Source organism: Zootermopsis nevadensis, unplaced genomic scaffold (assembly GCF_977971745.1).
Source record: "Zootermopsis nevadensis isolate Lab colony 2312 unplaced genomic scaffold, Znev_1.0 Znev_ptg000023l, whole genome shotgun sequence".
In the NCBI taxonomy this organism is placed as follows: Eukaryota; Metazoa; Arthropoda; class Insecta; order Blattodea; family Termopsidae; genus Zootermopsis; species Zootermopsis nevadensis.
The window spans coordinates 6,922,709-6,937,289 of NW_028259155.1; the positions used below are offsets into that span (position 1 = coordinate 6,922,709).

Consider the following 14,581-nt stretch of genomic DNA (forward strand, 5'->3'; position numbering starts at 1 on the left):
TCTGTGTCCAAACTGGCTCTGAGGCCCACCCAGCCTCCTGTCCAGTGGGTACCGGGGTCCTTTCCCAGGGTAAATCGAGGCCGGGGCGTGATGCTGACCACTCGCCCCCATCTGGTGCCGAGGTCAAGAAAGAGTAGGAGCTATACCTCCACTCCCCCAAGCGCCTACATAGGCGTGTAGCGGGATGCTTTACTTTACTAACTGATGTTATTAACATATCAAGTATAACCACTTATTTTATAAGACAGTATTGCTGACAAATTATAATATTAAAATTTTAAGATTAAAGAAATTCTTTTAACAATCCTTTAAGCTTTAATAAGATTGCAGTGCATATGGAAGAGGTCTTAATATCCATACACAATTCAACCTATCAATGAATCCACCTACTGTAGTGCCTTCAGCAAGTAGACTAGCCAGGGAGTGGATCAATCAGACATAACAAAATTCATTCCTGAGTATCATTACAATTTTACAACTGATACAGGATTTGAGACTTTTGCGGCGAGTACAATCAATAAAATCTTCTAAGGCAGGCCACAGCTGTGTTAACTGGTTACCGTGGTTTACTACGGTAACCAGTTGACGCGGCTGTTGCCTGAGAAGATTTAATTAATTTTACAACTGTTTGCACACATGTAATAAATTATCACTGAAGGAAGTGCTGATGACACTAGGTTTCTACATTATTGTCTGCATATTAAGAAAACTATGAGCTACAATCCTGACAAATTGCTTTTGCAGTGAAATCAATTTCCCAGACTTTAGAATATGACATTTTAATATCCACTTTGTTATTTTTTAATTGTTCATAGTATGACCTCTTTCCATTCTCTGGAGGCAAGTTTTTCACATTTTTACAATTTATAAAAACATGAAATTCTGCGAACATACAAATATTTCACAACAGTCAGACTGAAACAAACTTACATGATAGTATTTAATTCTATTTTCAGTAGTGAGACAAAACAGTACTCCATTACATTCTGGTAAGGAGGCTGGTATAAAATTAAAAGTAGAGAAGTCTTGTCTTGTCACCAAAACCCAGAACAGAATCATATCATCAGGTAGCAAATAAATCCTTGGAAAATGTGACACATTACAAATTACATGGACAGATCAAAATCAAATTCACAAAAGAAATTAAGGGTGGGTTACATATGGAATCTTTGTCGTCATGTGTATTCAAATATATGAAAACTGAAATATACTAACTGTAATTTTAACTGTTAATTTTGTGTAGTCTCTTACTTTATGGAAATTGGCACAAAAAACTTAAGGCAGAAGCAGTAACAGGATAAAAGTCCCCTAATGAGGAGCTTCATAATATGCACCCCTCCTCAAATACTATTATGGTGATCAAATCAAGGATTATGAAATGGGTGAGGCATGTAAAGGCATGGAAGAACGCGTACACAAATCATACATAAATACAATTTTTTTTTAATTTTTGGCCACAATTTTCCATGTGTCATACATGAGTAGATGAGAGCATTTGTACAGGATTCAAAGCATCCCTTCTTCCTTTTGCAGTCAAGTAAAGACAATATTTAGTGATACGTCTAATATGAATATTGAATGCTTATCAAAACAGTGCTCCATCTACCGCAGCATCCAAATTATGGAAGATAATAAACATCCTATGACCAAATTTGCAGGCTAACAGAATTCAACGCTACATTAGGCAAAAGTAACACTCAGAGATATATATCATATCTAGTCTTGATTCTATCAAACTCTCCTGAAGCTCTACTTTCAGTAGGGGCAAGTAAGATTTGATTTGTGGTTTTCTGGGTTGATGCCATAAACTTGTAGGGGTTACCAACAAGAATAAAGTGCCACAACCTAGATGACCATGATCCACAAGTATCAGAGGCTCCAAGCACCAGTGTGTTGGATCACAAACTCTTTTATCGGGTCCAGCATGCTGTGACATGACTTGCCAACAAACACCAGTGCAAAGGCAATTTTGTATGTGTTGGGAGAAAAACGTTTTCAGCATCATTCTGTATGTGTGTTATACAATAAAACTCAACATAACCATAAGGGGCTGAAACAAGCTGATAACATTGACATAAAATTACAGTTCCACTGCAGTCACTGGAAAACAAACACCTATGAAGAAACATACAAAAAGTTGATGAACAGTGTGTAATAATAAGTGAAGCAGCTGCATCAAAGTGTCTGTCCAACTTCATGCACCTTTTCAATGAAGAGTTCATTTAAAAATGTCAACATCAGAATAACCTGTATAAGACGAAGACAATAAGGCTGCTTTGGTGGTATTCTGACGTTGCATGCAACATTCAACAAACATGAAGAACGCTGGTTTTGAATTTCATCACCATCTATCATCGCCCATGATCATAACCTGGGAAAAGTTTGCACAGTATAGAAGACAGAGTTTCATTCACAGTGATCTTGTACTTTTCTCCAAGATCATGCCGGCAACATGGACAAGTGTAAACCTCAGCTGAAAATGATCTTTGCAAACAACGTTTGCAGAAGTTATGTTTGCAAACAGTGGTGACAGGCTTATGGACCAACTCCTGGCAACATATGCACATAAATGTTTCAGCCACTTTAGCAATGTATTTCTGTTTCCCACCTTTGAGGTACTGACTACAAAAATTCCATAACTTTGTGTTGATATCACGCTCAATCAGCTTCTTTAAAATGTTATCTAACTTAAATTCCACAACCTTGGTTCTCTTAATGGTGCTGCTAGAATCTTCCAGGGCTTCACACGACCTCTTTTTGGACTCCCTTCTTTTTTCCTTGGATTGTTGCGCTTCAGCTTTCAGTTTCTCTTCCTTAGCCTCGAGGTAGCCTTCAGGTACTTCTGCCTTTTCCAAACCATGAAGCTTAATAAGCTTCTTACCTTCTGGAGTCCAGGGGGCTGGACTATCATCATCACGGCGAAGACGATATCGCCACACGATGAAACCAGACTTTCCCTTCTCTGGGTAATACTCCACCACCTTATATATACCATCATATCTATTCCCAATTTCAGGAGCATATTCAGAATACTTTCTCAATTTGTAGTTTCTGATAACTCTCACAGGCTTCCCACCTTTCCAGTCGTTAGCTTTAGCTCCTTTATCACAAGGTTTAGTGTTGCAATTGAGTGCTAACGCTTTGTTTAGGCGTGTGAGTGTCTGATCACGGCTCTGATCTGCTGTGCGTTTGTTTCCGGATAAGTCACGTCCACCTGAACCTGTGTAGAGAAACTCGTCGCCGTTGTCCACGTCGTCCTCGTAACCCCCGCTAAGTACGATACTATATGCGCCGTCAGACTCACGTCCGTGAATACCGGCGACATGAGGTCGATGCACACCAGATTCAGAAACCTGCACTCTGTATAACCAAGATGTTCCAACTTCTACACCAGGAATTGGGCCATAATGATTTGGTCGTACCAATGTGCATTCTTTAGTGCGCCCCATACATGCCATTCCCTTCCCCCAGTCACGTGAACTTTTGGGATTCATACATCGTAACTTTGCTTTCTTCTTACTCTCCTTCAACTTTTCACCTACTTTCACAATCTCATTTTCATCATTCTTACAGTCTGGACAGTACCAATCATCACTGTCTGGAACAGCTTCCAAAGGTGGATTAAGGCATCTGATGTGGTAAGCCATGTTACATTCATCACACAGAATTTGCGTAGCAGGATCATCCTTTCCACCACAAACATAACAACTGCACTCCCTGCACTTTACATGTGGATTGTCATGGCAGCTCAGACAATTTAGAGAGCTCTGACGTAAAGGTATTTGTGTTTGCATCAATTTGTCATCTTCTTTGCTCCTATCTGCCACTGGAATTGGCTTCTCAATCTTTAGTATGTCATCACAAAATACGATCTTGCAGTTATCTAATGGTACAGCATCTCTTCCTATATACAAACAGCCAATGATTTCCTTCTCTCTTCTTCTTATATTAACTGTGATGATGCGAACATCATACCAGTATCCTCGAAATCTTGGATTCTCAATATTATAGTTTGCCATAACAATATCATTTATTTTCAGATCACTTATGTCATATTTTTGTCTAGCTCTTGGTCGTACATGTTCAAAGTTCACTTCTACAGGAGGATCATGTTCACTTTCTTCCAATACAACTTGATACAAGACCCCATCATCTTCCACATTTTCTGTCATACTTATATTGTTACTGTCTTTCAGCAAAGCTCTGACATCAGTAGATTTACTTTCCATGTCATTTAAAATTTTATTTAGTGAAACCTCACGTTCCTCATCAGAATTTTGTCTCCCCAGTATGTAATCTTCTGTCCTCTCTTTATGACTGCCAGAAAGTTCCTCTTTCCCTTTTCCATTAGTTTTATTCCCAACTACCTGTGCCTTGCCAGCTTCACAACTGCTTTGTTTCACAATACTGGATGATTCTGTATCAACAGAACATCCAGCAACTTCTTCCGCACTTGCAGTTATCTTTCCACAAACCTTACCATTCTCCAAATTCCCACTACATATGCCATCAAATCGTGAACCTAATTTTACATTGTCATCACATTTCACAATACCAACAATCTTCCCCTCAAACCAAGCACCAGAGCCCACTTTTCTTACATCAACAAAATCCCCAACTTTGTAAAATTTGCTGGAACAATTCAGTTTCTCAGTTTTCTGAAATCCACCTCCAGAATGCTTATCTGCTGTTATGAGAGCTGCAGTTTCAACGGTAGTCGTTGATGGTAATGCCAGAATTTCATCATCGGGCTTAACCATCAGCTGAATTACATCATTCAGTCTGATATCATAATCAAATATCTTATAGCCATCTTCAAGCTGTTTACCACGGTAGAAAAACCTCTGCTTGTCTCTCCTAATACCCAATTTCCGTTCAACGATAGCTTTGAACTCTGGAACACTAGTCAGTTTTGAAACAGTTATAGTTACATTTGTTTTACCATCTATAGTACGAACTTTTACATACATTTTTGACAACTTTCACATAAATCATACACAAATTGCACAATCAAAAATTACTGGGACTTGGCGCGTAAAACTACACATGCCCTCAGTAAATCACAGAAAGCATAAACACAAAGAAGATAAAGGAATCAGGAGCACCAACATACCAACCTACATTAGTGCACAACGGAGAAATTTTGGTTCCTACGTGAAGATCGCTGTTAATCCCACTGGTTCCTTATTTTGTAATTACCACAGACAGACATTAAATTTTCTTAGATCACACTAACATAAGCAAATGCAGCGGTGAGGCATAAGCCTCGTGTCCCGCAGATTTTGTTCTTGTTTCAGCCTCCCCGCAGCGCTGTTTCTGAGAAGAAGTGGTGTAGCCATGGAACTTTGCGATCGTCGAGGTCTGGGGGCGCGGCGGTCACCAGCCAACATTTCTGGATATTTTGTGTTTCAGAGGAATAAAGAAACTTGCAAAGATTTGCTGAGGAAGTGTCTTGAGAGTACGGACTACTGTGGCAACAGTTTCAGGTACAGGCATTCTGAAAAGTTAGTTGCAATTGAAAGCTTTTTACACTGCCCTATGGCTTGTTACCAAGGGCTAGGGAAACGTGGGGTAATTTGAAGTTATGAGATGGCTGTCTTCTGAGTTTAGCACCATGTAACTCGTCACCGTGGTGATGGAGGCGGCAAGGGCCTCTGAAACACTAGAAAACATCTACCAGACTACACGGTGCTGCAACTCAGAAGACAGCCGCCACTGGACTCACCGCTGGGAGTACCTTATATCGAAGTTGAGGTTACTTTTTTATGTTAATACTTATCGACAATCTCCTCAAATTTATTAATATACTTTTGGCTTTAGAGTCAGATAAAGAGTGATAATTTTACATCAACTTATTTATACTGATAGCAGAATTAGTAGTTTTAATTAATAAATTTAAAACAAGTTTTAAAATTAGGAAACTTGGTGATGTTTATGTAAGTCTGTGACATATAAACAATTCTGTCATTAGGTAAATTCTTCGGTACAAATTTTAATTGCGTTCTTGAGGAGTCTTGGTAGTGAATGCGAAGCAATGTGGCCTGGTTTAAAAAAAGAGATTGGCCTGTGACCCCGTATTGTTGTTTAGTTTAGCGCAATTTCAAAATCGACATTGCCGCCACTTTTGTGGACGTGCTGTAATTATTCAGTCTTCTGAGTCCTCGCACCCATCACACATGAAGTGAAACTGATCCATCACTATCACTGAATCCATTTGACAGCATTCTTATTCTTATTGTTGTCCTAATACAATCCACAACCGGGGGGGGGGGGGGGGGGTGATGGAGGTTGCTGGTGTAGGCCCAGTTTGAGAAAATATTTTTGCAGATGGATTGTTTCCAGGCACTTCACACTGTTTTACTCACAGGCTGCACATCTTCAGTGTTGACTTTGGAGTTTTATTCAACTCTTCAACAACCAATACCAACCAGCCATTGACTTTCATAAATAAATGGATGGTTTATCCATTCAGCTTCAACAACATTGTAGGCTGTTCAAGAACTGCCTTATGCTTCCACTTCCTACTTTGGAGGGATTAGAAATGGTTTTCCAGGTTCATACTTGCAGGGTCATCCAGTTGCTCTTTTGTAGTCTTTAGAGTGCAACATGGTGTATCATGACTTTTTTTTGTAAGGTTGCCAGCCTTCATTTTTCATCAGTCATACAGCATCCTTCATATTTTAAGCAGTGTATGGGCTTTTATATGCCATAGTCATAATCTTGTGGAAGCTAAGAAAACTGCTTCTAAATCTAAGGCTTTTGTAGTGAAAGCTATTGCACCTACTCGCATATCATTTTGACGTGTGTACAAAACACCTTCAACTGACACAGAAACAAAGACAATCCATGCCACCGCATCAAACTCCAGGACAACTCTATCCTGTCAACAAGATCTGGATACATGGATCAGGGTGGCCATCAAAATTGAATTGCATCCCAATAACGTCAACAGGGAGGATGAACTTCACCTGAGCCAGTCATGGAAGCCTCTCAATCACTCCCTCCTAAGGCTCTGGAAGCATCCCAGAGAGCATTGCTTATCCCACCCACCAATACTCTGCCCTTTTCCAGACAAATCTGGCCCCAACCAGTGCTCCCTTCCACTCTCCTGCTTCCACCCGCATCTTGATCACCCAACTCCTGAGTGTCCCACCGGATGGATTCCCTAAGGCCTTCAAAAGGGCTGTCTTTTGGACCTCACTCCATGTCCTGTTCCTATAAATCTAGCGCTTTCCGCTCACATGGCTTATTCATCTCCGTGATGATGGAGGCAGCATGGACCTCTGAAATATTGGACATCTACCAGATTACACAGTACAACAATCCAGAAGACAGCAATCTTTGGACTCGCCGCCATGAAAACTTCAAATCCCACATAGTCTACTAGTACACTGGCAGAATATTGATATTGATGTATTATGCCTTGACAAACTCACTGCACAACTGTTATCACAATGAATCAGTATCAGCCATCAGTGGATTTCAAAAGATGAATTTTATACACTCAGCAGTTCAATATGACTAATTAATTTGGTGAAAGCTTTATGGATTTTAGTGAATTTCAGTTTAAAGATGTCAGTATTGAGGATTTACAAATGAAACTGGAAGCCTTAAACCGTCGAGTTCTGGATGAAAGTTTCCATTGCTGATTGTCCATCGTTTTAATGTGTGCTGTACCAGTTACCAATCTGTGTTACATAGGAGTGTATAAGTGTAAAGGGAATTGGTGTTTAACCAGACTAGATGGAGGGGTAAAGGCATCAGCACAACTCAACTTGGATGAGCCAAGCACTCACCTGAGATGAAGAAGCAGCAGCCGCTGTGAGCTCCATTCCATAAGCCAAGATGGAACAGAAAAGCCTTTTGTGGGCCATTCATATTTCTTGCCTCAGCCTTGCAGAACAAAACTGTGTGGAACTAAGTCACACTAAGATTGAATGTTTCTTTGGTGTCAAAACTATTACCTGATGTGTTTATACTTTGGGTTTGAGCAGCTACTGAGAGTGAGATGTAGTTGAGTAATTCATGTGTAATTTTATGTTCAGTTTAATTTTTTTTTACTTCTTATGCCACGTGATCAAAAATTCACGCAAGAAAACCCACTGAAGTTGTAAGCTCCTTACATACAACAGTCTGTCGTTTTCTAACAGTGTAAGTGCAAAGAGATCTTTTTCATACGTATAACGAGTGTTTGTCATCAAACACCATATGGCATCTCGCTTGAACTTACCTTTCCTGAATGATACATTTTCTGATTCGCCCTGTGCCAAACAAATTGAGAATATTGTCACATGAACCGTTTCTATAACAAAGTTGCACTTCACTGGCCTTTTCAGACATGATTTAAAGAATGAATGCGTGAATTGCTGAGCACAGTGGATATTTCTGAGACATAATGTGTTTTTTATTTCAATGTAATTAATTTTTTGACGTAAATACGTCTATATGGAAGGGTCATTCGGCAAAAAAGTGTTACGAAAAAGTGACAGAAAAATGTGCAAGATCCCTATCAACAAATCGACAACAATGGTCAGCTTACGTGCATTGTTATGTTACCTAGGAAACATCATCTGTTTACTCGGCATTGTTGTGTTACATTACTGCCGTCAAAAATCCGATTTCGTAACAACATGGATGACATTGAAGATAACATTACATTACATTACAGAGACATATTTACGTCAAATTCTCCGGAACCGTGGTTCCACTGTAACTTTTTATTTTTAGACCATGTGTCAGGAACAGGTTGCTTGACTTTTTGATCACTCTGTATTTACTAATTTTATTTGTCACTTAGCCTTATAGTTGAATCAATGCCATTTAAAGAAAGTGTGTTAATGTAGGAAGTTGTTTATGACAAAGGAAAAGTGTGTTCACATAAGTGAGAATGTTGACCAGGAGCTGTCAGTGCAAGCCGAATGTTGGCCGTAATTAGAGTTTTGGAGATGTATTAACATTGTGACATTATCTAAATCTGAAATTATTCTATTTGGTTTAATATTTCCATACTGAAACCCAGGAGAATGATTCTGAGTGAGTGTGCATGGCCTCTGGCGCGGTGTAAAAAACCCATAAGCCAAGAAGATATTGTATGGCCTCTGGCGTGGTGTGAAAACCCGTAAGCCAACGAGAGATAAATAGAAAAGACTGTGATGTATTAACTTACAACACAGTGTTGTATCTTGGATGTGTGAAAGAGAGTGTGATACAAAAATCAGACTGTCTGATTTTGTAGTAATTAGATGTATCATGACTTTGTATGGTAAAGGCTATCCACATATTGTATAGTTGGGGATTTGGGGGAAGAGACAGTCCAGTTAGGCATTGTGTTTTGTAGGGGAGTGAGTATTTATTTTGCCCCAAGGAGTCACATTTATTTCAGAACAGGCTATAGAAGCCACACACCAGGCAGCGCTTCCATGAAGTCCTGGGCTCAGCATTCTCACACCCTGACCAGACTGTTGTCACGTTTGGTGAAGGAATCATTCAGAAATTTTGCATGACTTTTACTCAATTATTTCTTTTGTGTGAAGACATCGTGTGTGAGGTGAAGTGGGAACTGCACTTGCAGCAGAATCCTAACACCAAAATTTGTGCTGAAGAACCCCATTTCAGTTCAGTCTTATGCCTGGTAAGGTACTTCCTATTGGTTGGCTGACAATTAAGATGTTGCTCTTCATGTTGGAATTGCTAGTCCTCCAAAGAGGGGGCATATATTTAAAGTTGTAAAATACATTATATATCTGTTTTGTGTGAATTTGGGGACAACATTAATGGGTGTCTATCAGCACATTCAGTCTACAGAAGGAAACCATTAGTAGCCATAAATTGTAAGTGATTGTAGAAGTTTATATTGTACAATAAACCAGTTTGTATGTATGGGCTTGTACACTTTCTCTGATCCTTACTGTCAAAGCTCCTTAGGTTTCCCATATTTTTCATTCAACATTTCAAGCTTTAAAGCATGGATTGTTTTTATGGAAAGATTAGCTTATGTAGGTTATATGCTGTATGTAGAGGCTCTTTAAGGACTCTCATAGTTTCACAGGTTTGATAATTTTGTTGGGTAGTCAGAGCACTTGAAATAAATTGTTTCTGTGTTCTAGTACCATAATGTCAGAAGAGGTATAGTGCATTGATCTGAATCATTCGAACATAATTTCTTTGAAACAGAAGTCAGAATGATGTTCATAAGAACATAACACATGCTGATGATAAGAAAATTAAAACTGTTTGTCCACTTGGGCGCGAGCAGTGGTGTCAGCTGATGTGCTAATGAGAGAAACGGACTCGTCTCCGGGAGACCTGCGCCTAGATGCTACGTGCTTCAAGGGAGCGGGTCCCGGCTGGAAACCGGGGCCCTTGGCCAAAGGCTTTAGCGCCCCACTTTCCTGTTTCAGCGCGGCGGGGTGATCTTTAGTGGGGAGCGGTGCCGAGGAATCCACCCCAGGGTCGCCCCTTTATCCGGTCGACCGGCGCACGCCGCGCTGACCTCAGCATAGCTGAAAGATCTGGTAATCACAATGTCACTAAAACAACACCTCTACTATACGCAAACAACAATAATTACACTTCTAGCTAGACTAATCTTTCTCTGCCCTCCCAGCGCCTGGCCCAGAAGAGGAATGCCTTCTCGACACCAGGACATGATCAATCTGATTGACCACTCCCATACTTGATACCTTCCAGGTCCCCTTGTGTTTGAAACAAGTGCTTCTGATGATCAGACTATTCATTAGCCTCTTCTGTAGGTGCATAAGCTGAAACAAAGGACAAGTTTCTGAAGAGTACAGGTGACCAGGGTCAGATTCCCCACGAAATATCCTTCGAATCATCACGTCTATAACCGTTTTGGAGGTTATAAAATGTCATTTATTTTTTAACCCTTTGTGTTAATTTATTTTCTTTCCTCATTCACATTTGAGAACGAGAGTGCAGTTCGTTCCTCAATGTGTTAAGTCCATAATTCAGTTATTACATAGTAACACCTTTTCAGAATATCTGATTATCAATCTAACTGCTAGCTTCCATATTCTTATGCAAAGGCAGTGTATTTAATTCTCGCATCTGTAAAATAAATTAAAGCATTTATCATCGAAATTTGTAAACTTTCTGTAACTATAATAAAATTAGGAAAGCTGAAAAAACAAAAACACAATTGTTCTTAAAAAACAACAAATACATAAGAGGAGATGCATAAATTTCTGCAAATTCTTGATTCCTGGGGACAACAGGCTAATTATGACAAGTACTTAGTTGAAGAAAATTATGTCTACTTGTTCAATGAAATAATACTGCTAAAATGTACACCACAATGAGTATTTTTATAGACAAGTTAAAAACTACACTGCAGTGTTTCAGGATTGCCAGGTTCTCATTGCAGTTATTTATGAACTATCTAATAAGGAAGACTATAAAAACGCACACACTCATACGAAACCAATCACAAGCACCTGTTTCCATAATTACAAGGTCTGCATAGTATGCTGCCAAATCAATAACATTATGTGAATTTTTCTATATTTCCATTTGAAGTAACAATCTGAAAATGCAAACGCAGCAAGCAGGCAAGCATTTGTTTGATGTTTGTGTTTTTGTTGCATTTACAATAATCACCATCCACAATCATGTCATCCTAGTCTAAAGGCCGCCATTCATGATCGCTCCAGATGGATGACATCCGAATGGATGACGTCCAAACGGATGTAGTCCAAAGAGGTACTACATTCACGGTCGCGTCACGCCAGTCGCGGTTTGTTGTCCCTCTGTGAAGTGCGTGGTGTTTGCGATGGACGAAGAATTGGTACTAGCTACGGCAGTATGCCTGTATATTAAAAGGAAAAAACCAAAACGAAAGTGGTCAAAGCAATGGCTCTTAAATAGAAGCAATTTAAGTCCTTATGCTCCTTTCTGAAGCAACTTCTAAGGGAATTTTCTTTGTTGGCGGTAGGATCTTTGGTTTTAAATAAAACCACCAATTCTTCCATTGCTAAGCTTCTTTTAGCTTTATCATGATAGTCTTCATTACTTATCTGCCACAAACATGGCAACTCTCTATATTTCTCAATCACCTCAATAACAAACTCATGACCCGACATTATACAAGTTTGGACTTCATTGGACGAAGGCTCGTGGCAGACTGGCATGAGAATGGACCACGTTTCCGCCACTCACGAACCGATTTGTAGTGGCTCGATCGCCGATTCCCCCATTCACGATACGATGGCGCGATGGAGTGATCGGATGGATTATGGCTCGACAGAATATCCAAACGAGCCCACCACGCCACGCCAATGGACTTCAGTTTCCGCATTCACGGTACAATTTTGGAGCGACACCGCGCCATTGGACGAATGGAGCGATCGTGAATGGCGGCCTTAACATGCTTGATTTTATTCTCACAATGCATCATATAAAGCTTCACTGTTATAAAATACTGGTGTATTTTCGATGTTTCACACTGAGAAACCAAGTATACACCTCTCATTCTTGAACTTTAATGAAAGAACAGAGAAAGAAAATTTGCAAACACATATGAAAATAAATTAAATTTGAGGCCCCAAAGCCACTGTAGACTTGATGATTGTAAAAGCCTGACTGAGAATCAAACCTAAGTTGCCTGCACCATAGCCAAACAACTGCTACAAACTGAGTTATGGCAGACAATGCAGGGATGCCTTCTGCAATAACAGTAAAGCAAGAGGAAAATAAAACTGTGTTTTTCAAAGAAATTGTAAAGTATCAACAAATATGTTGGCCAAGAAGTACAGGAGGGGCCACAGCAATACCGAAAAACGGGCCAAAAGTGGTGGGAATCAACTGACCAGATTCCCTTGTAAGAATATGGTAACTTGACTAGAAGGTAGTGCATACAGAGATTATTTTGATATCAATTAGAAACTTCTGGAAACCTTAATTTCACATTATACAAAACTCATTTCCTCTCAGTAATTCAGAGAACGAAGACAATTTTACTATAGCTAAGGAAAAAGCAGATTTTGACAAAGACTTAAATAAGTTTCTGGTCCTAATTAAACATATATATTACAAGTAATGAACATATTTTATATATATACTTTACCTGGCGGTTTCTTAGGTGTTTTCTTTGTAGCAATGGATTCCCCTGTCACATTGCACTTGTTTGGAGTCTTCGATAAGGTTGCATTAAATGAAGAAGCTGTTTTCTTGGATACATTCAGGCTCGTATTGTTAATTAAAAGAAAATAAGTGTCATTATCAAAGTTTCATAAACTGAAATTACTTATCATCTTAAGAATTACAAGAAAAAAATTAAATCAGCTTTGCACTATAGTCACAATTGTTGAAGCAAAGGATTCATGCAATATGAAATAAAGCTTAGAATATCTTCATACTGCATGGCACTGAAAGAAACAGCATTAATTTTTTAAAGTTCCATTTAAGCTATAAAACATACTGAAACATTTCCACAGACCACAAGAAACATTGCTTTCAGCCCTGTCACAAAAATAATTAAACAAAACTGCTATCAGCACTGCAAACAATGTTACTGCACACTCACAACATACTCTATGTTTAACTGAGCACCACATGAAATTACCAGCCATCTGAAAGGTTAATCTTAACAGTTCCCATTCTGAGAGATCAGATTCCATTTTTATTGCAATGAGGTTGTTATAATAAATAGCTACAATAAATTGACTTGGTATGTTACATGCCTTTAAAATTTCCATTAGTTTGTTCCTGTTAACTGTGTCAGCAGGAAAGCTTGCTTCAAAAATTCCTAAGATGTTTAATAATGCGTCAAACTTTAAATCATGATGATATTGCCATATATTGATCCTCACTTTTCACTTCACAGAAAGGTTTTACTCTCTTCTTTCTTTCTTTCTCTCCTTTTTTTTCCTTCTTCTTAATATAACCACAACTTCCTATGACAACTGTTCAACAATTATTAAATTAAGGATGCCTTCATAAGAAACAGTTCAAATGTGAAATTTCTCAAACCTTCAACTATACAGATTTTTTTAAACTATCTTAAATGCCATAAGGAGCAAACCTTAAATTGGAGACTTCAGGACACTCCTTCTGCCACAGCGGAATCGAACCTTTGCTTATTGCTTCGTCCATTCTAACACAGTTCTTTAATTCATTCGCGAAAACAAAGTACGATTCGGTAGAAGTGTGTATAGATACAACTGAAAAAAAATTATTTCACTATATTTCTCTCTGCAGATTTCGAATTCGTCTGTAATATGCAAAATATACACAAAACTTTGAGCTCTCTCAGACTTAATTTCATATCTGATACTTTTATGTCGATTTCCGTTATACAATGTGACCAACATATAAGAAGTAAACGTCGTTACAGTGCAGGTATCTTACGAGTTTGGAGGTTATGACCAGAGAACGCCTAATACCGTAATACATGTGTTTCACAGCCTTTGCCTATTTGCTTGTTGCAGGTTATACAACGTTCAGCGCTAAATTAATTTATACATCGATTTAAAAAAGTACAGCTGTCCCTCTATGTACCATGTAGGCGCTTTAGCAAATTATAAATCACTTAATACTTTTCTGCTACCTATGTATCTATTGAAAA

The 14,581-nt window shown here is 38.9% G+C and overlaps 1 pseudogene across 4 annotated transcripts; it reads right to left on the minus strand.

Moving 5' to 3' along the window:
• Positions 1–1,423: 1,423 nt before the first annotated feature.
• LOC110840400 (E3 ubiquitin-protein ligase UHRF1 pseudogene) lies at positions 1,424–14,320 on the minus strand (annotated as a pseudogene). 4 transcript variants are annotated; one of them, XR_015536735.1, is made up of 3 exons: positions 14,039–14,320; positions 13,082–13,200; positions 1,424–10,760 (listed from the first exon to the last, which is right to left on the minus strand). The product of XR_015536735.1 is annotated as an E3 ubiquitin-protein ligase UHRF1 pseudogene, transcript variant X3 (transcript). The 4 variants fall into 4 exon arrangements; XR_015536736.1 differs by having other exon boundaries at positions 1,424–10,511; positions 13,082–13,919; XR_015536733.1 differs by having other exon boundaries at positions 13,082–13,919.
• Positions 14,321–14,581: the final 261 nt, after the last annotated feature.